The 20716-nt window shown below is 47.8% G+C and overlaps 14 non-coding genes across 14 annotated transcripts; all 14 read left to right on the forward strand.

Moving 5' to 3' along the window:
* Positions 1–902: 902 nt before the first annotated feature.
* Positions 903–1093, forward strand: LOC142691591 (U2 spliceosomal RNA). Its single transcript, XR_012860129.1, has one exon. It is a non-coding gene; the product is annotated as a U2 spliceosomal RNA (small nuclear RNA).
* Positions 1094–2389: 1296 nt separating this feature from the next.
* On the forward strand, positions 2390–2580 carry LOC142691592 (U2 spliceosomal RNA). Its single transcript, XR_012860130.1, has one exon. It is a non-coding gene; the product is annotated as a U2 spliceosomal RNA (small nuclear RNA).
* A 1272-nt stretch (positions 2581–3852) lies between these two features.
* Positions 3853–4043, forward strand: LOC142691341 (U2 spliceosomal RNA). Its single transcript, XR_012859903.1, has one exon. It is a non-coding gene; the product is annotated as a U2 spliceosomal RNA (small nuclear RNA).
* A 1292-nt stretch (positions 4044–5335) lies between these two features.
* On the forward strand, positions 5336–5526 carry LOC142691342 (U2 spliceosomal RNA). Its single transcript, XR_012859904.1, has one exon. It is a non-coding gene; the product is annotated as a U2 spliceosomal RNA (small nuclear RNA).
* A 1272-nt stretch (positions 5527–6798) lies between these two features.
* On the forward strand, positions 6799–6989 carry LOC142691343 (U2 spliceosomal RNA). Its single transcript, XR_012859905.1, has one exon. It is a non-coding gene; the product is annotated as a U2 spliceosomal RNA (small nuclear RNA).
* A 1292-nt stretch (positions 6990–8281) lies between these two features.
* LOC142691344 (U2 spliceosomal RNA) lies at positions 8282–8472 on the forward strand. Its single transcript, XR_012859906.1, has one exon. It is a non-coding gene; the product is annotated as a U2 spliceosomal RNA (small nuclear RNA).
* Positions 8473–9736: 1264 nt separating this feature from the next.
* On the forward strand, positions 9737–9927 carry LOC142691345 (U2 spliceosomal RNA). Its single transcript, XR_012859907.1, has one exon. It is a non-coding gene; the product is annotated as a U2 spliceosomal RNA (small nuclear RNA).
* Positions 9928–11223: 1296 nt separating this feature from the next.
* On the forward strand, positions 11224–11414 carry LOC142691347 (U2 spliceosomal RNA). Its single transcript, XR_012859909.1, has one exon. It is a non-coding gene; the product is annotated as a U2 spliceosomal RNA (small nuclear RNA).
* A 1300-nt stretch (positions 11415–12714) lies between these two features.
* On the forward strand, positions 12715–12905 carry LOC142691348 (U2 spliceosomal RNA). Its single transcript, XR_012859910.1, has one exon. It is a non-coding gene; the product is annotated as a U2 spliceosomal RNA (small nuclear RNA).
* Positions 12906–14137: 1232 nt separating this feature from the next.
* Positions 14138–14328, forward strand: LOC142691349 (U2 spliceosomal RNA). Its single transcript, XR_012859911.1, has one exon. It is a non-coding gene; the product is annotated as a U2 spliceosomal RNA (small nuclear RNA).
* Positions 14329–15604: 1276 nt separating this feature from the next.
* Positions 15605–15795, forward strand: LOC142691351 (U2 spliceosomal RNA). The gene has a single exon (XR_012859912.1). It is a non-coding gene; the product is annotated as a U2 spliceosomal RNA (small nuclear RNA).
* Positions 15796–17095: 1300 nt separating this feature from the next.
* Positions 17096–17286, forward strand: LOC142691352 (U2 spliceosomal RNA). Its single transcript, XR_012859913.1, has one exon. It is a non-coding gene; the product is annotated as a U2 spliceosomal RNA (small nuclear RNA).
* Positions 17287–18598: 1312 nt separating this feature from the next.
* Positions 18599–18789, forward strand: LOC142691353 (U2 spliceosomal RNA). Its single transcript, XR_012859914.1, has one exon. It is a non-coding gene; the product is annotated as a U2 spliceosomal RNA (small nuclear RNA).
* Positions 18790–20073: 1284 nt separating this feature from the next.
* Positions 20074–20264, forward strand: LOC142691354 (U2 spliceosomal RNA). The gene has a single exon (XR_012859915.1). It is a non-coding gene; the product is annotated as a U2 spliceosomal RNA (small nuclear RNA).
* Positions 20265–20716: the final 452 nt, after the last annotated feature.

Below are 20716 nucleotides of genomic sequence, written 5' to 3' on the forward strand. Positions count from 1 at the left end.
AACAGCAAACAGCCAATAAAGCAGCCCGCCCGCTCGCCTGCCCGCCACAATGGACCTACCTGTGTACACTAGATGGATGTGATGGAATGTACTGTCGTCCCTACATTTCAAGAAGAAGTAAGAATTGCAGTTGCAACAAAGCCTTGCTTGCCTACAAAGAGAGCAGCAATTTGGATTTGTTACTATGTTACCTAGAAGAATAACAAACTGTGCAAGGATGGAGGTTGTAGGAGCAAGGAGAAGTTGTCTGTAAAGTTGGTGGATGCCTATTTTCCATTTTGCAGTCCCTTGTCTCCCTCTTGTGGCCTCCTGGAGGCAACTAGCTGTGCAAAAAAAAGACAGCCTGGCGGCCGGCTGTTGCAGTGTTGCCCTCTCAGGCAACACTGAGTGACTGACTGAGCCTCACCGTCTTATATAAAGTTCAGACGGAACTTTGCACGTGTCATAGTGGAGCCCTCAGGATTCCAGAGCCAGCTTTCTGACATCATAATGGGGCCTCAGAGATAAAAGCCTGGGCCCAGGCAGTGTTGGTCAGTGCTGCTCAGCAGGCAGCACTGGACTGGACTGGATTACAGCTGATACAAGGTGTGAAGGAACAAGGGGTGGCTGTGGGCATGCACTTGCTGCCGCTGCCAGTGTTTATCTGCATGGCAGCAGGGCATTTGGGCGTTGCCAGGAAGGCGTTTTTATGTAGATTCCTCCTCTTTCAGCACTGCATTGTGGTGCAAGCAAAAGAAGCAAATCCTGTCTGGCTTCCTCTCCGGCCTTTATTCACCTCCCGTGTAGCTGTGAGTGTGTGAGCCTGCAGGGCCCCATGGAATTGCCTAGAAGTAGGCTGAATCGCTGCAAGGGCTGAACAGCAGTATCGGGCAGGCTCGGGCAACGCGCGGCCCGTTCGGGTTATCGCTTCTCGGCCTTTTGGCTAAGATCAAGTGTAGTATCTGTTCTTATCAGTTTAATATCTGATACGTCCCCTATCTGGGGACCATATATTAAATGGATTTTTAGAACAGGGAGATGGAAATAGAGCTTGCTCTGTCCACTCCACGCATTGACCTGGTATTGCAGTATTTCCAGGACCGGTGCACCCTTTCCTTATGTGTTGACTAAAAGCAGATTCCAAAAGTGTTTTTTGTCTTTGCTATTGTTTCTGTCTTTCTGAAGGGATCTCCCCTTTTAATCCCATTATTTCAACACCTGTTGGACAATGCATGAGTGATAATGAGCTCATTGATTAAATGCAATTAATGAATAGATTGCCACCTCTTGTTGTGTGTCGTCTGTGTTTCTGTGTTTCCGGCATTTCACATTGGAACACCTCATTCACCTTCCTTGTCTTCTCTCCGCCCTCCCTTTTAGGTAAGTTAAAGAGCTGCACCTGAGCCAGCCACTGATTGATTGATTGATTGATTGATTGATTGATTGATTGATTGATTGATTGATTGATTGATGCAGCACAACAGTCAAATAGTGGAGTGGAGTAGGGGAACAGCAAACAGCCAATAAAGCAGCCCGCCCGCTCGCCTGCCCGCCACAATGGACCTACCTGTGTACACTAGATGGATGTGATGGAATGTACTGTCGTCCCTACATTTCAAGAAGAAGTAAGAATTGCAGTTGCAACAAAGCCTTGCTTGCCTACAAAGAGAGCAGCAATTTGGATTTGTTACTATGTTACCTAGAAGAATAACAAACTGTGCAAGGATGGAGGTTGTAGGAGCAAGGAGAAGTTGTCTGTAAAGTTGGTGGATGCCTATTTTCCATTTTGCAGTCCCTTGTCTCCCTCTTGTGGCCTCCTGGAGGCAACTAGCTGTGCAAAAAAAAGACAGCCTGGCGGCCGGCTGTTGCAGTGTTGCCCTCTCAGGCAACACTGAGTGACTGACTGAGCCTCACCGTCTTATATAAAGTTCAGACGGAACTTTGCACGTGTCATAGTGGAGCCCTCAGGATTCCAGAGCCAGCTTTCTGACATCATAATGGGGCCTCAGAGATAAAAGCCTGGGCCCAGGCAGTGTTGGTCAGTGCTGCTCAGCAGGCAGCACTGGACTGGACTGGATTACAGCTGATACAAGGTGTGAAGGAACAAGGGGTGGCTGTGGGCATGCACTTGCTGCCGCTGCCAGTGTTTATCTGCATGGCAGCAGGGCATTTGGGCGTTGCCAGGAAGGCGTTTTTATGTAGATTCCTCCTCTTTCAGCACTGCATTGTGGTGCAAGCAAAAGAAGCAAATCCTGTCTGGCTTCCTCTCCGGCCTTTATTCACCTCCCGTGTAGCTGTGAGTGTGTGAGCCTGCAGGGCCCCATGGAATTGCCTAGAAGTAGGCTGAATCGCTGCAAGGGCTGAACAGCAGTATCGGGCAGGCTCTGGCAACGCGCGGCCCGTTCGGGTTATCGCTTCTCGGCCTTTTGGCTAAGATCAAGTGTAGTATCTGTTCTTATCAGTTTAATATCTGATACGTCCCCTATCTGGGGACCATATATTAAATGGATTTTTAGAACAGGGAGATGGAAATAGAGCTTGCTCTGTCCACTCCACGCATTGACCTGGTATTGCAGTATTTCCAGGACCGGTGCACCCTTTCCTTATGTGTTGACTAAAAGCAGATTCCAAAAGTGTTTTTTGTCTTTGCTATTGTTTCTGTCTTTCTGAAGGGATCTCCCCTTTTAATCCCATTATTTCAACACCTGTTGGACAATGCATGAGTGATAATGAGCTCATTGATTAAATGCAATTAATGAATAGATTGCCACCTCTTGTTGTGTGTCGTCTGTGTTTCTGTGTTTCCGGCATTTCACATTGGAACACCTCATTCACCTTCCTTGTCTTCTCTCCGCCCTCCCTTTTAGGTAAGTTAAAGAGCTGCACCTGAGCCAGCCACTGATTGATTGATTGATTGATTGATTGATTGATTGATGCAGCACAACAGTCAAATAGTGGAGTGGAGTAGGGGAACAGCAAACAGCCAATAAAGCAGCCCGCCCGCTCGCCTGCCCGCCACAATGGACCTACCTGTGTACACTAGATGGATGTGATGGAATGTACTGTCGTCCCTACATTTCAAGAAGAAGTAAGAATTGCAGTTGCAACAAAGCCTTGCTTGCCTACAAAGAGAGCAGCAATTTGGATTTGTTACTATGTTACCTAGAAGAATAACAAACTGTGCAAGGATGGAGGTTGTAGGAGCAAGGAGAAGTTGTCTGTAAAGTTGGTGGATGCCTATTTTCCATTTTGCAGTCCCTTGTCTCCCTCTTGTGGCCTCCTGGAGGCAACTAGCTGTGCAAAAAAAAGACAGCCTGGCGGCCGGCTGTTGCAGTGTTGCCCTCTCAGGCAACACTGAGTGACTGACTGAGCCTCACCGTCTTATATAAAGTTCAGACGGAACTTTGCACGTGTCATAGTGGAGCCCTCAGGATTCCAGAGCCAGCTTTCTGACATCATAATGGGGCCTCAGAGATAAAAGCCTGGGCCCAGGCAGTGTTGGTCAGTGCTGCTCAGCAGGCAGCACTGGACTGGACTGGATTACAGCTGATACAAGGTGTGAAGGAACAAGGGGTGGCTGTGGGCATGCACTTGCTGCCGCTGCCAGTGTTTATCTGCATGGCAGCAGGGCATTTGGGCGTTGCCAGGAAGGCGTTTTTATGTAGATTCCTCCTCTTTCAGCACTGCATTGTGGTGCAAGCAAAAGAAGCAAGTCCTGTCTGGCTTCCTCTCCGGCCTTTATTCACCTCCCGTGTAGCTGTGAGTGTGTGAGCCTGCAGGGCCCCATGGAATTGCCTAGAAGTAGGCTGAATCGCTGCAAGGGCTGAACAGCAGTATCGGGCAGGCTCGGGCAACGCGCGGCCCGTTCAGGTTATCGCTTCTCGGCCTTTTGGCTAAGATCAAGTGTAGTATCTGTTCTTATCAGTTTAATATCTGATACGTCCCCTATCTGGGGACCATATATTAAATGGATTTTTAGAACAGGGAGATGGAAATAGAGCTTGCTCTGTCCACTCCACGCATTGACCTGGTATTGCAGTATTTCCAGGACCGGTGCACCCTTTCCTTATGTGTTGACTAAAAGCAGATTCCAAAAGTGTTTTTTGTCTTTGCTATTGTTTCTGTCTTTCTGAAGGGATCTCCCCTTTTAATCCCATTATTTCAACACCTGTTGGACAATGCATGAGTGATAATGAGCTCATTGATTAAATGCAATTAATGAATAGATTGCCACCTCTTGTTGTGTGTCGTCTGTGTTTCTGTGTTTCCGGCATTTCACATTGGAACACCTCATTCACCTTCCTTGTCTTCTCTCCGCCCTCCCTTTTAGGTAAGTTAAAGAGCTGCACCTGAGCCAGCCACTGATTGATTGATTGATTGATTGATTGATTGATTGATTGATTGATTGATTGATTGATGCAGCACAACAGTCAAATAGTGGAGTGGAGTAGGGGAACAGCAAACAGCCAATAAAGCAGCCCGCCCGCTCGCCTGCCCGCCACAATGGACCTACCTGTGTACACTAGATGGATGTGATGGAATGTACTGTCGTCCCTACATTTCAAGAAGAAGTAAGAATTGCAGTTGCAACAAAGCCTTGCTTGCCTACAAAGAGAGCAGCAATTTGGATTTGTTACTATGTTACCTAGAAGAATAACAAACTGTGCAAGGATGGAGGTTGTAGGAGCAAGGAGAAGTTGTCTGTAAAGTTGGTGGATGCCTATTTTCCATTTTGCAGTCCCTTGTCTCCCTCTTGTGGCCTCCTGGAGGCAACTAGCTGTGCAAAAAAAAGACAGCCTGGCGGCCGGCTGTTGCAGTGTTGCCCTCTCAGGCAACACTGAGTGACTGACTGAGCCTCACCGTCTTATATAAAGTTCAGACGGAACTTTGCACGTGTCATAGTGGAGCCCTCAGGATTCCAGAGCCAGCTTTCTGACATCATAATGGGGCCTCAGAGATAAAAGCCTGGGCCCAGGCAGTGTTGGTCAGTGCTGCTCAGCAGGCAGCACTGGACTGGACTGGATTACAGCTGATACAAGGTGTGAAGGAACAAGGGGTGGCTGTGGGCATGCACTTGCTGCCGCTGCCAGTGTTTATCTGCATGGCAGCAGGGCATTTGGGCGTTGCCAGGAAGGCGTTTTTATGTAGATTCCTCCTCTTTCAGCACTGCATTGTGGTGCAAGCAAAAGAAGCAAATCCTGTCTGGCTTCCTCTCCGGCCTTTATTCACCTCCCGTGTAGCTGTGAGTGTGTGAGCCTGCAGGGCCCCATGGAATTGCCTAGAAGTAGGCTGAATCGCTGCAAGGGCTGAACAGCAGTATCGGGCAGGCTCTGGCAACGCGCGGCCCGTTCGGGTTATCGCTTCTCGGCCTTTTGGCTAAGATCAAGTGTAGTATCTGTTCTTATCAGTTTAATATCTGATACGTCCCCTATCTGGGGACCATATATTAAATGGATTTTTAGAACAGGGAGATGGAAATAGAGCTTGCTCTGTCCACTCCACGCATTGACCTGGTATTGCAGTATTTCCAGGACCGGTGCACCCTTTCCTTATGTGTTGACTAAAAGCAGATTCCAAAAGTGTTTTTTGTCTTTGCTATTGTTTCTGTCTTTCTGAAGGGATCTCCCCTTTTAATCCCATTATTTCAACACCTGTTGGACAATGCATGAGTGATAATGAGCTCATTGATTAAATGCAATTAATGAATAGATTGCCACCTCTTGTTGTGTGTCGTCTGTGTTTCTGTGTTTCCGGCATTTCACATTGGAACACCTCATTCACCTTCCTTGTCTTCTCTCCGCCCTCCCTTTTAGGTAAGTTAAAGAGCTGCACCTGAGCCAGCCACTGATTGATTGATTGATTGATTGATTGATTGATTGATGCAGCACAACAGTCAAATAGTGGAGTGGAGTAGGGGAACAGCAAACAGCCAATAAAGCAGCCCGCCCGCTCGCCTGCCCGCCACAATGGACCTACCTGTGTACACTAGATGGATGTGATGGAATGTACTGTCGTCCCTACATTTCAAGAAGAAGTAAGAATTGCAGTTGCAACAAAGCCTTGCTTGCCTACAAAGAGAGCAGCAATTTGGATTTGTTACTATGTTACCTAGAAGAATAACAAACTGTGCAAGGATGGAGGTTGTAGGAGCAAGGAGAAGTTGTCTGTAAAGTTGGTGGATGCCTATTTTCCATTTTGCAGTCCCTTGTCTCCCTCTTGTGGCCTCCTGGAGGCAACTAGCTGTGCAAAAAAAAGACAGCCTGGCGGCCGGCTGTTGCAGTGTTGCCCTCTCAGGCAACACTGAGTGACTGACTGAGCCTCACCGTCTTATATAAAGTTCAGACGGAACTTTGCACGTGTCATAGTGGAGCCCTCAGGATTCCAGAGCCAGCTTTCTGACATCATAATGGGGCCTCAGAGATAAAAGCCTGGGCCCAGGCAGTGTTGGTCAGTGCTGCTCAGCAGGCAGCACTGGACTGGACTGGATTACAGCTGATACAAGGTGTGAAGGAACAAGGGGTGGCTGTGGGCATGCACTTGCTGCCGCTGCCAGTGTTTATCTGCATGGCAGCAGGGCATTTGGGCGTTGCCAGGAAGGCGTTTTTATGTAGATTCCTCCTCTTTCAGCACTGCATTGTGGTGCAAGCAAAAGAAGCAAGTCCTGTCTGGCTTCCTCTCCGGCCTTTATTCACCTCCCGTGTAGCTGTGAGTGTGTGAGCCTGCAGGGCCCCATGGAATTGCCTAGAAGTAGGCTGAATCGCTGCAAGGGCTGAACAGCAGTATCGGGCAGGCTCGGGCAACGCGCGGCCCGTTCAGGTTATCGCTTCTCGGCCTTTTGGCTAAGATCAAGTGTAGTATCTGTTCTTATCAGTTTAATATCTGATACGTCCCCTATCTGGGGACCATATATTAAATGGATTTTTAGAACAGGGAGATGGAAATAGAGCTTGCTCTGTCCACTCCACGCATTGACCTGGTATTGCAGTATTTCCAGGACCGGTGCACCCTTTCCTTATGTGTTGACTAAAAGCAGATTCCAAAAGTGTTTTTTGTCTTTGCTATTGTTTCTGTCTTTCTGAAGGGATCTCCCCTTTTAATCCCATTATTTCAACACCTGTTGGACAATGCATGAGTGATAATGAGCTCATTGATTAAATGCAATTAATGAATAGATTGCCACCTCTTGTTGTGTGTCGTCTGTGTTTCTGTGTTTCCGGCATTTCACATTGGAACACCTCATTCACCTTCCTTGTCTTCTCTCCGCCCTCCCTTTTAGGTAAGTTAAAGAGCTGCACCTGAGCCAGCCACTGATTGATTGATTGATTGATTGATTGATTGATTGATTGATTGATTGATTGATTGATGCAGCACAACAGTCAAATAGTGGAGTGGAGTAGGGGAACAGCAAACAGCCAATAAAGCAGCCCGCCCGCTCGCCTGCCCGCCACAATGGACCTACCTGTGTACACTAGATGGATGTGATGGAATGTACTGTCGTCCCTACATTTCAAGAAGAAGTAAGAATTGCAGTTGCAACAAAGCCTTGCTTGCCTACAAAGAGAGCAGCAATTTGGATTTGTTACTATGTTACCTAGAAGAATAACAAACTGTGCAAGGATGGATGTTGTAGGAGCAAGGAGAAGTTGTCTGTAAAGTTGGTGGATGCCTATTTTCCATTTTGCAGTCCCTTGTCTCCCTCTTGTGGCCTCCTGGAGGCAACTAGCTGTGCAAAAAAAAGACAGCCTGGCGGCCGGCTGTTGCAGTGTTGCCCTCTCAGGCAACACTGAGTGACTGACTGAGCCTCACCGTCTTATATAAAGTTCAGACGGAACTTTGCACGTGTCATAGTGGAGCCCTCAGGATTCCAGAGCCAGCTTTCTGACATCATAATGGGGCCTCAGAGATAAAAGCCTGGGCCCAGGCAGTGTTGGTCAGTGCTGCTCAGCAGGCAGCACTGGACTGGACTGGATTACAGCTGATACAAGGTGTGAAGGAACAAGGGGTGGCTGTGGGCATGCACTTGCTGCCGCTGCCAGTGTTTATCTGCATGGCAGCAGGGCATTTGGGCGTTGCCAGGAAGGCGTTTTTATGTAGATTCCTCCTCTTTCAGCACTGCATTGTGGTGCAAGCAAAAGAAGCAAATCCTGTCTGGCTTCCTCTCCGGCCTTTATTCACCTCCCGTGTAGCTGTGAGTGTGTGAGCCTGCAGGGCCCCATGGAATTGCCTAGAAGTAGGCTGAATCGCTGCAAGGGCTGAACAGCAGTATCGGGCAGGCTCGGGCAACGCGCGGCCCGTTCGGGTTATCGCTTCTCGGCCTTTTGGCTAAGATCAAGTGTAGTATCTGTTCTTATCAGTTTAATATCTGATACGTCCCCTATCTGGGGACCATATATTAAATGGATTTTTAGAACAGGGAGATGGAAATAGAGCTTGCTCTGTCCACTCCACGCATTGACCTGGTATTGCAGTATTTCCAGGACCGGTGCACCCTTTCCTTATGTGTTGACTAAAAGCAGATTCCAAAAGTGTTTTTTGTCTTTGCTATTGTTTCTGTCTTTCTGAAGGGATCTCCCCTTTTAATCCCATTATTTCAACACCTGTTGGACAATGCATGAGTGATAATGAGCTCATTGATTAAATGCAATTAATGAATAGATTGCCACCTCTTGTTGTGTGTCGTCTGTGTTTCTGTGTTTCCGGCATTTCACATTGGAACACCTCATTCACCTTCCTTGTCTTCTCTCCGCCCTCCCTTTTAGGTAAGTTAAAGAGCTGCACCTGAGCCAGCCACTGATTGATTGATTGATTGATTGATTGATGCAGCACAACAGTCAAATAGTGGAGTGGAGTAGGGGAACAGCAAACAGCCAATAAAGCAGCCCGCCCGCTCGCCTGCCCGCCACAATGGACCTACCTGTGTACACTAGATGGATGTGATGGAATGTACTGTCGTCCCTACATTTCAAGAAGAAGTAAGAATTGCAGTTGCAACAAAGCCTTGCTTGCCTACAAAGAGAGCAGCAATTTGGATTTGTTACTATGTTACCTAGAAGAATAACAAACTGTGCAAGGATGGAGGTTGTAGGAGCAAGGAGAAGTTGTCTGTAAAGTTGGTGGATGCCTATTTTCCATTTTGCAGTCCCTTGTCTCCCTCTTGTGGCCTCCTGGAGGCAACTAGCTGTGCAAAAAAAAGACAGCCTGGCGGCCGGCTGTTGCAGTGTTGCCCTCTCAGGCAACACTGAGTGACTGACTGAGCCTCACCGTCTTATATAAAGTTCAGACGGAACTTTGCACGTGTCATAGTGGAGCCCTCAGGATTCCAGAGCCAGCTTTCTGACATCATAATGGGGCCTCAGAGATAAAAGCCTGGGCCCAGGCAGTGTTGGTCAGTGCTGCTCAGCAGGCAGCACTGGACTGGACTGGATTACAGCTGATACAAGGTGTGAAGGAACAAGGGGTGGCTGTGGGCATGCACTTGCTGCCGCTGCCAGTGTTTATCTGCATGGCAGCAGGGCATTTGGGCGTTGCCAGGAAGGCGTTTTTATGTAGATTCCTCCTCTTTCAGCACTGCATTGTGGTGCAAGCAAAAGAAGCAAATCCTGTCTGGCTTCCTCTCCGGCCTTTATTCACCTCCCGTGTAGCTGTGAGTGTGTGAGCCTGCAGGGCCCCATGGAATTGCCTAGAAGTAGGCTGAATCGCTGCAAGGGCTGAACAGCAGTATCGGGCAGGCTCGGGCAACGCGCGGCCCGTTCGGGTTATCGCTTCTCGGCCTTTTGGCTAAGATCAAGTGTAGTATCTGTTCTTATCAGTTTAATATCTGATACGTCCCCTATCTGGGGACCATATATTAAATGGATTTTTAGAACAGGGAGATGGAAATAGAGCTTGCTCTGTCCACTCCACGCATTGACCTGGTATTGCAGTATTTCCAGGACCGGTGCACCCTTTCCTTATGTGTTGACTAAAAGCAGATTCCAAAAGTGTTTTTTGTCTTTGCTATTGTTTCTGTCTTTCTGAAGGGATCTCCCCTTTTAATCCCATTATTTCAACACCTGTTGGACAATGCATGAGTGATAATGAGCTCATTGATTAAATGCAATTAATGAATAGATTGCCACCTCTTGTTGTGTGTCGTCTGTGTTTCTGTGTTTCCGGCATTTCACATTGGAACACCTCATTCACCTTCCTTGTCTTCTCTCCGCCCTCCCTTTTAGGTAAGTTAAAGAGCTGCACCTGAGCCAGCCACTGATTGATTGATTGATTGATTGATTGATTGATTGATTGATTGATTGATTGATTGATTGATGCAGCACAACAGTCAAATAGTGGAGTGGAGTAGGGGAACAGCAAACAGCCAATAAAGCAGCCCGCCCGCTCGCCTGCCCGCCACAATGGACCTACCTGTGTACACTAGATGGATGTGATGGAATGTACTGTCGTCCCTACATTTCAAGAAGAAGTAAGAATTGCAGTTGCAACAAAGCCTTGCTTGCCTACAAAGAGAGCAGCAATTTGGATTTGTTACTATGTTACCTAGAAGAATAACAAACTGTGCAAGGATGGAGGTTGTAGGAGCAAGGAGAAGTTGTCTGTAAAGTTGGTGGATGCCTATTTTCCATTTTGCAGTCCCTTGTCTCCCTCTTGTGGCCTCCTGGAGGCAACTAGCTGTGCAAAAAAAAGACAGCCTGGCGGCCGGCTGTTGCAGTGTTGCCCTCTCAGGCAACACTGAGTGACTGACTGAGCCTCACCGTCTTATATAAAGTTCAGACGGAACTTTACACGTGTCATAGTGGAGCCCTCAGGATTCCAGAGCCAGCTTTCTGACATCATAATGGGGCCTCAGAGATAAAAGCCTGGGCCCAGGCAGTGTTGGTCAGTGCTGCTCAGCAGGCAGCACTGGACTGGACTGGATTACAGCTGATACAAGGTGTGAAGGAACAAGGGGTGGCTGTGGGCATGCACTTGCTGCCGCTGCCAGTGTTTATCTGCATGGCAGCAGGGCATTTGGGCGTTGCCAGGAAGGCGTTTTTATGTAGATTCCTCCTCTTTCAGCACTGCATTGTGGTGCAAGCAAAAGAAGCAAATCCTGTCTGGCTTCCTCTCCGGCCTTTATTCACCTCCCGTGTAGCTGTGAGTGTGTGAGCCTGCAGGGCCCCATGGAATTGCCTAGAAGTAGGCTGAATCGCTGCAAGGGCTGAACAGCAGTATCGGGCAGGCTCGGGCAACGCGCGGCCCGTTCGGGTTATCGCTTCTCGGCCTTTTGGCTAAGATCAAGTGTAGTATCTGTTCTTATCAGTTTAATATCTGATACGTCCCCTATCTGGGGACCATATATTAAATGGATTTTTAGAACAGGGAGATGGAAATAGAGCTTGCTCTGTCCACTCCACGCATTGACCTGGTATTGCAGTATTTCCAGGACCGGTGCACCCTTTCCTTATGTGTTGACTAAAAGCAGATTCCAAAAGTGTTTTTTGTCTTTGCTATTGTTTCTGTCTTTCTGAAGGGATCTCCCCTTTTAATCCCATTATTTCAACACCTGTTGGACAATGCATGAGTGATAATGAGCTCATTGATTAAATGCAATTAATGAATAGATTGCCACCTCTTGTTGTGTGTCGTCTGTGTTTCTGTGTTTCCGGCATTTCACATTGGAACACCTCATTCACCTTCCTTGTCTTCTCTCCGCCCTCCCTTTTAGGTAAGTTAAAGAGCTGCACCTGAGCCAGCCACTGATTGATTGATTGATTGATTGATTGATTGATTGATTGATTGATTGATTGATTGATTGATTGATGCAGCACAACAGTCAAATAGTGGAGTGGAGTAGGGGAACAGCAAACAGCCAATAAAGCAGCCCGCCCGCTCGCCTGCCCGCCACAATGGACCTACCTGTGTACACTAGATGGATGTGATGGAATGTACTGTCGTCCCTACATTTCAAGAAGAAGTAAGAATTGCAGTTGCAACAAAGCCTTGCTTGCCTACAAAGAGAGCAGCAATTTGGATTTGTTACTATGTTACCTAGAAGAATAACAAACTGTGCAAGGATGGAGGTTGTAGGAGCAAGGAGAAGTTGTCTGTAAAGTTGGTGGATGCCTATTTTCCATTTTGCAGTCCCTTGTCTCCCTCTTGTGGCCTCCTGGAGGCAACTAGCTGTGCAAAAAAAAGACAGCCTGGCGGCCGGCTGTTGCAGTGTTGCCCTCTCAGGCAACACTGAGTGACTGACTGAGCCTCACCGTCTTATATAAAGTTCAGACGGAACTTTGCACGTGTCATAGTGGAGCCCTCAGGATTCCAGAGCCAGCTTTCTGACATCATAATGGGGCCTCAGAGATAAAAGCCTGGGCCCAGGCAGTGTTGGTCAGTGCTGCTCAGCAGGCAGCACTGGACTGGACTGGATTACAGCTGATACAAGGTGTGAAGGAACAAGGGGTGGCTGTGGGCATGCACTTGCTGCCGCTGCCAGTGTTTATCTGCATGGCAGCAGGGCATTTGGGCGTTGCCAGGAAGGCGTTTTTATGTAGATTCCTCCTCTTTCAGCACTGCATTGTGGTGCAAGCAAAAGAAGCAAATCCTGTCTGGCTTCCTCTCCGGCCTTTATTCACCTCCCGTGTAGCTGTGAGTGTGTGAGCCTGCAGGGCCCCATGGAATTGCCTAGAAGTAGGCTGAATCGCTGCAAGGGCTGAACAGCAGTATCGGGCAGGCTCGGGCAACGCGCGGCCCGTTCGGGTTATCGCTTCTCGGCCTTTTGGCTAAGATCAAGTGTAGTATCTGTTCTTATCAGTTTAATATCTGATACGTCCCCTATCTGGGGACCATATATTAAATGGATTTTTAGAACAGGGAGATGGAAATAGAGCTTGCTCTGTCCACTCCACGCATTGACCTGGTATTGCAGTATTTCCAGGACCGGTGCACCCTTTCCTTATGTGTTGACTAAAAGCAGATTCCAAAAGTGTTTTTTGTCTTTGCTATTGTTTCTGTCTTTCTGAAGGGATCTCTGATTAAATGCAATTAATGAATAGATTGCCACCTCTTGTTGTGTGTCGTCTGTGTTTCTGTGTTTCCGGCATTTCACATTGGAACACCTCATTCACCTTCCTTGTCTTCTCTCCGCCCTCCCTTTTAGGTAAGTTAAAGAGCTGCACCTGAGCCAGCCACTGATTGATTGATTGATTGATTGATTGATTGATTGATTGATTGATTGATTGATTGATGCAGCACAACAGTCAAATAGTGGAGTGGAGTAGGGGAACAGCAAACAGCCAATAAAGCAGCCCGCCCGCTCGCCTGCCCGCCACAATGGACCTACCTGTGTACACTAGATGGATGTGATGGAATGTACTGTCGTCCCTACATTTCAAGAAGAAGTAAGAATTGCAGTTGCAACAAAGCCTTGCTTGCCTACAAAGAGAGCAGCAATTTGGATTTGTTACTATGTTACCTAGAAGAATAACAAACTGTGCAAGGATGGAGGTTGTAGGAGCAAGGAGAAGTTGTCTGTAAAGTTGGTGGATGCCTATTTTCCATTTTGCAGTCCCTTGTCTCCCTCTTGTGGCCTCCTGGAGGCAACTAGCTGTGCAAAAAAAAGACAGCCTGGCGGCCGGCTGTTGCAGTGTTGCCCTCTCAGGCAACACTGAGTGACTGACTGAGCCTCACCGTCTTATATAAAGTTCAGACGGAACTTTGCACGTGTCATAGTGGAGCCCTCAGGATTCCAGAGCCAGCTTTCTGACATCATAATGGGGCCTCAGAGATAAAAGCCTGGGCCCAGGCAGTGTTGGTCAGTGCTGCTCAGCAGGCAGCACTGGACTGGACTGGATTACAGCTGATACAAGGTGTGAAGGAACAAGGGGTGGCTGTGGGCATGCACTTGCTGCCGCTGCCAGTGTTTATCTGCATGGCAGCAGGGCATTTGGGCGTTGCCAGGAAGGCGTTTTTATGTAGATTCCTCCTCTTTCAGCACTGCATTGTGGTGCAAGCAAAAGAAGCAAATCCTGTCTGGCTTCCTCTCCGGCCTTTATTCACCTCCCGTGTAGCTGTGAGTGTGTGAGCCTGCAGGGCCCCATGGAATTGCCTAGAAGTAGGCTGAATCGCTGCAAGGGCTGAACAGCAGTATCGGGCAGGTTCGGGCAACGCGCGGCCCGTTCGGGTTATCGCTTCTCGGCCTTTTGGCTAAGATCAAGTGTAGTATCTGTTCTTATCAGTTTAATATCTGATACGTCCCCTATCTGGGGACCATATATTAAATGGATTTTTAGAACAGGGAGATGGAAATAGAGCTTGCTCTGTCCACTCCACGCATTGACCTGGTATTGCAGTATTTCCAGGACCGGTGCACCCTTTCCTTATGTGTTGACTAAAAGCAGATTCCAAAAGTGTTTTTTGTCTTTGCTATTGTTTCTGTCTTTCTGAAGGGATCTCCCCTTTTAATCCCATTATTTCAACACCTGTTGGACAATGCATGAGTGATAATGAGCTCATTGATTAAATGCAATTAATGAATAGATTGCCACCTCTTGTTGTGTGTCGTCTGTGTTTCTGTGTTTCCGGCATTTCACATTGGAACACCTCATTCACCTTCCTTGTCTTCTCTCCGCCCTCCCTTTTAGGTAAGTTAAAGAGCTGCACCTGAGCCAGCCACTGATTGATTGATTGATTGATTGATTGATTGATTGATTGATGCAGCACAACAGTCAAATAGTGGAGTGGAGTAGGGGAACAGCAAACAGCCAATAAAGCAGCCCGCCCGCTCGCCTGCCCGCCACAATGGACCTACCTGTGTACACTAGATGGATGTGATGGAATGTACTGTCGTCCCTACATTTCAAGAAGAAGTAAGAATTGCAGTTGCAACAAAGCCTTGCTTGCCTACAAAGAGAGCAGCAATTTGGATTTGTTACTATGTTACCTAGAAGAATAACAAACTGTGCAAGGATGGAGGTTGTAGGAGCAAGGAGAAGTTGTCTGTAAAGTTGGTGGATGCCTATTTTCCATTTTGCAGTCCCTTGTCTCCCTCTTGTGGCCTCCTGGAGGCAACTAGCTGTGCAAAAAAAAGACAGCCTGGCGGCCGGCTGTTGCAGTGTTGCCCTCTCAGGCAACACTGAGTGACTGACTGAGCCTCACCGTCTTATATAAAGTTCAGACGGAACTTTGCACGTGTCATAGTGGAGCCCTCAGGATTCCAGAGCCAGCTTTCTGACATCATAATGGGGCCTCAGAGATAAAAGCCTGGGCCCAGGCAGTGTTGGTCAGTGCTGCTCAGCAGGCAGCACTGGACTGGACTGGATTACAGCTGATACAAGGTGTGAAGGAACAAGGGGTGGCTGTGGGCATGCACTTGCTGCCGCTGCCAGTGTTTATCTGCATGGCAGCAGGGCATTTGGGCGTTGCCAGGAAGGCGTTTTTATGTAGATTCCTCCTCTTTCAGCACTGCATTGTGGTGCAAGCAAAAGAAGCAAATCCTGTCTGGCTTCCTCTCCGGCCTTTATTCACCTCCCGTGTAGCTGTGAGTGTGTGAGCCTGCAGGGCCCCATGGAATTGCCTAGAAGTAGGCTGAATCGCTGCAAGGGCTGAACAGCAGTATCGGGCAGGCTCGGGCAACGCGCGGCCCGTTCGGGTTATCGCTTCTCGGCCTTTTGGCTAAGATCAAGTGTAGTATCTGTTCTTATCAGTTTAATATCTGATACGTCCCCTATCTGGGGACCATATATTAAATGGATTTTTAGAACAGGGAGATGGAAATAGAGCTTGCTCTGTCCACTCCACGCATTGACCTGGTATTGCAGTATTTCCAGGACCGGTGCACCCTTTCCTTATGTGTTGACTAAAAGCAGATTCCAAAAGTGTTTTTTGTCTTTGCTATTGTTTCTGTCTTTCTGAAGGGATCTCCCCTTTTAATCCCATTATTTCAACACCTGTTGGACAATGCATGAGTGATAATGAGCTCATTGATTAAATGCAATTAATGAATAGATTGCCACCTCTTGTTGTGTGTCGTCTGTGTTTCTGTGTTTCCGGCATTTCACATTGGAACACCTCATTCACCTTCCTTGTCTTCTCTCCGCCCTCCCTTTTAGGTAAGTTAAAGAGCTGCACCTGAGCCAGCCACTGATTGATTGATTGATTGATTGATTGATTGATTGATTGATTGATTGATTGATTGATTGATTGATGCAGCACAACAGTCAAATAGTGGAGTGGAGTAGGGGAACAGCAAACAGCCAATAAAGCAGCCCGCCCGCTCGCCTGCCCGCCACAATGGACCTACCTGTGTACACTAGATGGATGTGATGGAATGTACTGTCGTCCCTACATTTCAAGAAGAAGTAAGAATTGCAGTTGCAACAAAGCCTTGCTTGCCTACAAAGAGAGCAGCAATTTGGATTTGTTACTATGTTACCTAGAAGAATAACAAACTGTGCAAGGATGGAGGTTGTAGGAGCAAGGAGAAGTTGTCTGTAAAGTTGGTGGATGCCTATTTTCCATTTTGCAGTCCCTTGTCTCCCTCTTGTGGCCTCCTGGAGGCAACTAGCTGTGCAAAAAAAAGACAGCCTGGCGGCCGGCTGTTGCAGTGTTGCCCTCTCAGGCAACACTGAGTGACTGACTGAGCCTCACCGTCTTATATAAAGTTCAGACGGAACTTTGCACGTGTCATAGTGGAGCCCTCAGGATTCCAGAGCCAGCTTTCTGACATCATAATGGGGCCTCAGAGATAAAAGCCTGGGCCCAGGCAGTGTTGGTCAGTGCTGCTCAGCAGGCAGCACTGGACTGGACTGGATTACAGCTGATACAAGGTGTGAAGGAACAAGGGGTGGCTGTGGGCATGCACTTGCTGCCGCTGCCAGTGTTTATCTGCATGGCAGCAGGGCATTTGGGCGTTGCCAGGAAGGCGTTTTTATGTAGATTCCTCCTCTTTCAGCACTGCATTGTGGTGCAAGCAAAAGAAGCAAATCCTGTCTGGCTTCCTCTCCGGCCTTTATTCACCTCCCGTGTAGCTGTGAGTGTGTGAGCCTGCAGGGCCCCATGGAATTGCCTAGAAGTAGGCTGAATCGCTGCAAGGGCTGAACAGCAGTATCGGGCAGGCTCGGGCAACGCGCGGCCCGTTCGGGTTATCGCTTCTCGGCCTTTTGGCTAAGATCAAGTGTAGTATCTGTTCTTATCAGTTTAATATCTGATACGTCCCCTATCTGGGGACCATATATTAAATGGATTTTTAGAACAGGGAGATGGAAATAGAGCTTGCTCTGTCCACTCCACGCATTGACCTGGTATTGCAGTATTTCCAGGACCGGTGCACCCTTTCCTTATGTGTTGACTAAAAGCAGATTCCAAAAGTGTTTTTTGTCTTTGCTATTGTTTCTGTCTTTTTGAAGGGATCTCCCCTTTTAATCCCATTATTTCAACACCTGTTGGACAATGCATGAGTGATAATGAGCTCATTGATTAAATGCAATTAATGAATAGATTGCCACCTCTTGTTGTGTGTCGTCTGTGTTTCTGTGTTTCCGGCATTTCACATTGGAACACCTCATTCACCTTCCTTGTCTTCTCTCCGCCCTCCCTTTTAGGTAAGTTAAAGAGCTGCACCTGAGCCAGCCACTGATTGATTGATTGATTGATTGATTGATTGATTGATTGATTGATTGATTGATTGATTGATTGATTGATTGATTGATGCAGCACAACAGTCAAATAGTGGAGTGGAGTAGGGGAACAGCAAACAGCCAATAAAGCAGCCCGCCCGCTCGCCTGCCCGCCACAATGGACCTACCTGTGTACACTAGATGGATGTGATGGAATGTACTGTCGTCCCTACATTTCAAGAAGAAGTAAGAATTGCAGTTGCAACAAAACCTTGCTTGCCTACAAAGAGAGCAGCAATTTGGATTTGTTACTATGTTACCTAGAAGAATAACAAACTGTGCAAGGATGGAGGTTGTAGGAGCAAGGAGAAGTTGTCTGTAAAGTTGGTGGATGCCTATTTTCCATTTTGCAGTCCCTTGTCTCCCTCTTGTGGCCTCCTGGAGGCAACTAGCTGTGCAAAAAAAAGACAGCCTGGCGGCCGGCTGTTGCAGTGTTGCCCTCTCAGGCAACACTGAGTGACTGACTGAGCCTCACCGTCTTATATAAAGTTCAGACGGAACTTTGCACGTGTCATAGTGGAGCCCTCAGGATTCCAGAGCCAGCTTTCTGACATCATAATGGGGCCTCAGAGATAAAAGCCTGGGCCCAGGCAGTGTTGGTCAGTGCTGCTCAGCAGGCAGCACTGGACTGGACTGGATTACAGCTGATACAAGGTGTGAAGGAACAAGGGGTGGCTGTGGGCATGCACTTGCTGCCGCTGCCAGTGTTTATCTGCATGGCAGCAGGGCATTTGGGCGTTGCCAGGAAGGCGTTTTTATGTAGATTCCTCCTCTTTCAGCACTGCATTGTGGTGCAAGCAAAAGAAGCAAATCCTGTCTGGCTTCCTCTCCGGCCTTTATTCACCTCCCGTGTAGCTGTGAGTGTGTGAGCCTGCAGGGCCCCATGGAATTGCCTAGAAGTAGGCTGAATCGCTGCAAGGGCTGAACAGCAGTATCGGGCAGGTTCGGGCAACGCGCGGCCCGTTCGGGTTATCGCTTCTCGGCCTTTTGGCTAAGATCAAGTGTAGTATCTGTTCTTATCAGTTTAATATCTGATACGTCCCCTATCTGGGGACCATATATTAAATGGATTTTTAGAACAGGGAGATGGAAATAGAGCTTGCTCTGTCCACTCCACGCATTGACCTGGTATTGCAGTATTTCCAGGACCGGTGCACCCTTTCCTTATGTGTTGACTAAAAGCAGATTCCAAAAGTGTTTTTTGTCTTTGCTATTGTTTCTGTCTTTCTGAAGGGATCTCCCCTTTTAATCCCATTATTTCAACACCTGTTGGACAATGCATGAGTGATAATGAGCTCATTGATTAAATGCAATTAATGAATAGATTGCCACCTCTTGTTGTGTGTCGTCTGTGTTTCTGTGTTTCCGGCATTTCACATTGGAACACCTCATTCACCTTCCTTGTCTTCTCTCCGCCCTCCCTTTTAGGTAAGTTAAAGAGCTGCACCTGAGCCAGCCACTGATTGATTGATTGATTGATTGATTGATTGATTGATTGATTGATTGATGCAGCACAACAGTCAAATAGTGGAGTGGAGTAGGGGAACAGCAAACAGCCAATAAAGCAGCCCGCCCGCTCGCCTGCCCGCCACAATGGACCTACCTGTGTACACTAGATGGATGTGATGGAATGTACTGTCGTCCCTACATTTCAAGAAGAAGTAAGAATTGCAGTTGCAACAAAGCCTTGCTTGCCTACAAAGAGAGCAGCAATTTGGATTTGTTACTATGTTACCTAGAAGAATAACAAACTGTGCAAGGATGGAGGTTGTAGGAGCAAGGAGAAGTTGTCTGTAAAGTTGGTGGATGCCTATTTTCCATTTTGCAGTCCCTTGTCTCCCTCTTGTGGCCTCCTGGAGGCAACTAGCTGTGCAAAAAAAAGACAGCCTGGCGGCCGGCTGTTGCAGTGTTGCCCTCTCAGGCAACACTGAGTGACTGACTGAGCCTCACCGTCTTATATAAAGTTCAGACGGAACTTTGCACGTGTCATAGTGGAGCCCTCAGGATTCCAGAGCCAGCTTTCTGACATCATAATGGGGCCTCAGAGATAAAAGCCTGGGCCCAGGCAGTGTTGGTCAGTGCTGCTCAGCAGGCAGCACTGGACTGGACTGGATTACAGCTGATACAAGGTGTGAAGGAACAAGGGGTGGCTGTGGGCATGCACTTGCTGCCGCTGCCAGTGTTTATCTGCATGGCAGCAGGGCATTTGGGCGTTGCCAGGAAGGCGTTTTTATGTAGATTCCTCCTCTTTCAGCACTGCATTGTGGTGCAAGCAAAAGAAGCAAATCCTGTCTGGCTTCCTCTCCGGCCTTTATTCACCTCCCGTGTAGCTGTGAGTGTGTGAGCCTGCAGGGCCCCATGGAATTGCCTAGAAGTAGGCTGAATCGCTGCAAGGGCTGAACAGCAGTATCGGGCAGGCTCGGGCAACGCGCGGCCCGTTCGGGTTATCGCTTCTCGGCCTTTTGGCTAAGATCAAGTGTAGTATCTGTTCTTATCAGTTTAATATCTGATACGTCCCCTATCTGGGGACCATATATTAAATGGATTTTTAGAACAGGGAGATGGAAATAGAGCTTGCTCTGTCCACTCCACGCATTGACCTGGTATTGCAGTATTTCCAGGACCGGTGCACCCTTTCCTTATGTGTTGACTAAAAGCAGATTCCAAAAGTGTTTTTTGTCTTTGCTATTGTTTCTGTCTTTCTGAAGGGATCTCCCCTTTTAATCCCATTATTTCAACACCTGTTGGACAATGCATGAGTGATAATGAGCTCATTGATTAAATGCAATTAATGAATAGATTGCCACCTCTTGTTGTGTGTCGTCTGTGTTTCTGTGTTTCCGGCATTTCACATTGGAACACCTCATTCACCTTCCTTGTCTTCTCTCCGCCCTCCCTTTTAGGTAAGTTAAAGAGCTGCACCTGAGCCAGCCACTGATTGATTGATTGATTGATTGATTGATTGATTGATTGATTGATGCAGCACAACAGTCAAATAGTGGAGTGGAGTAGGGGAACAGCAAACAGCCAATAAAGCAGCCCGCCCGCTCGCCTGCCCGCCACAATGGACCTACCTGTGTACACTAGAT

Source organism: Rhinoderma darwinii (assembly GCF_050947455.1).
Source record: "Rhinoderma darwinii isolate aRhiDar2 chromosome 5 unlocalized genomic scaffold, aRhiDar2.hap1 SUPER_5_unloc_37, whole genome shotgun sequence".
NCBI classification, from domain to species: Eukaryota; Metazoa; Chordata; class Amphibia; order Anura; family Rhinodermatidae; genus Rhinoderma; species Rhinoderma darwinii.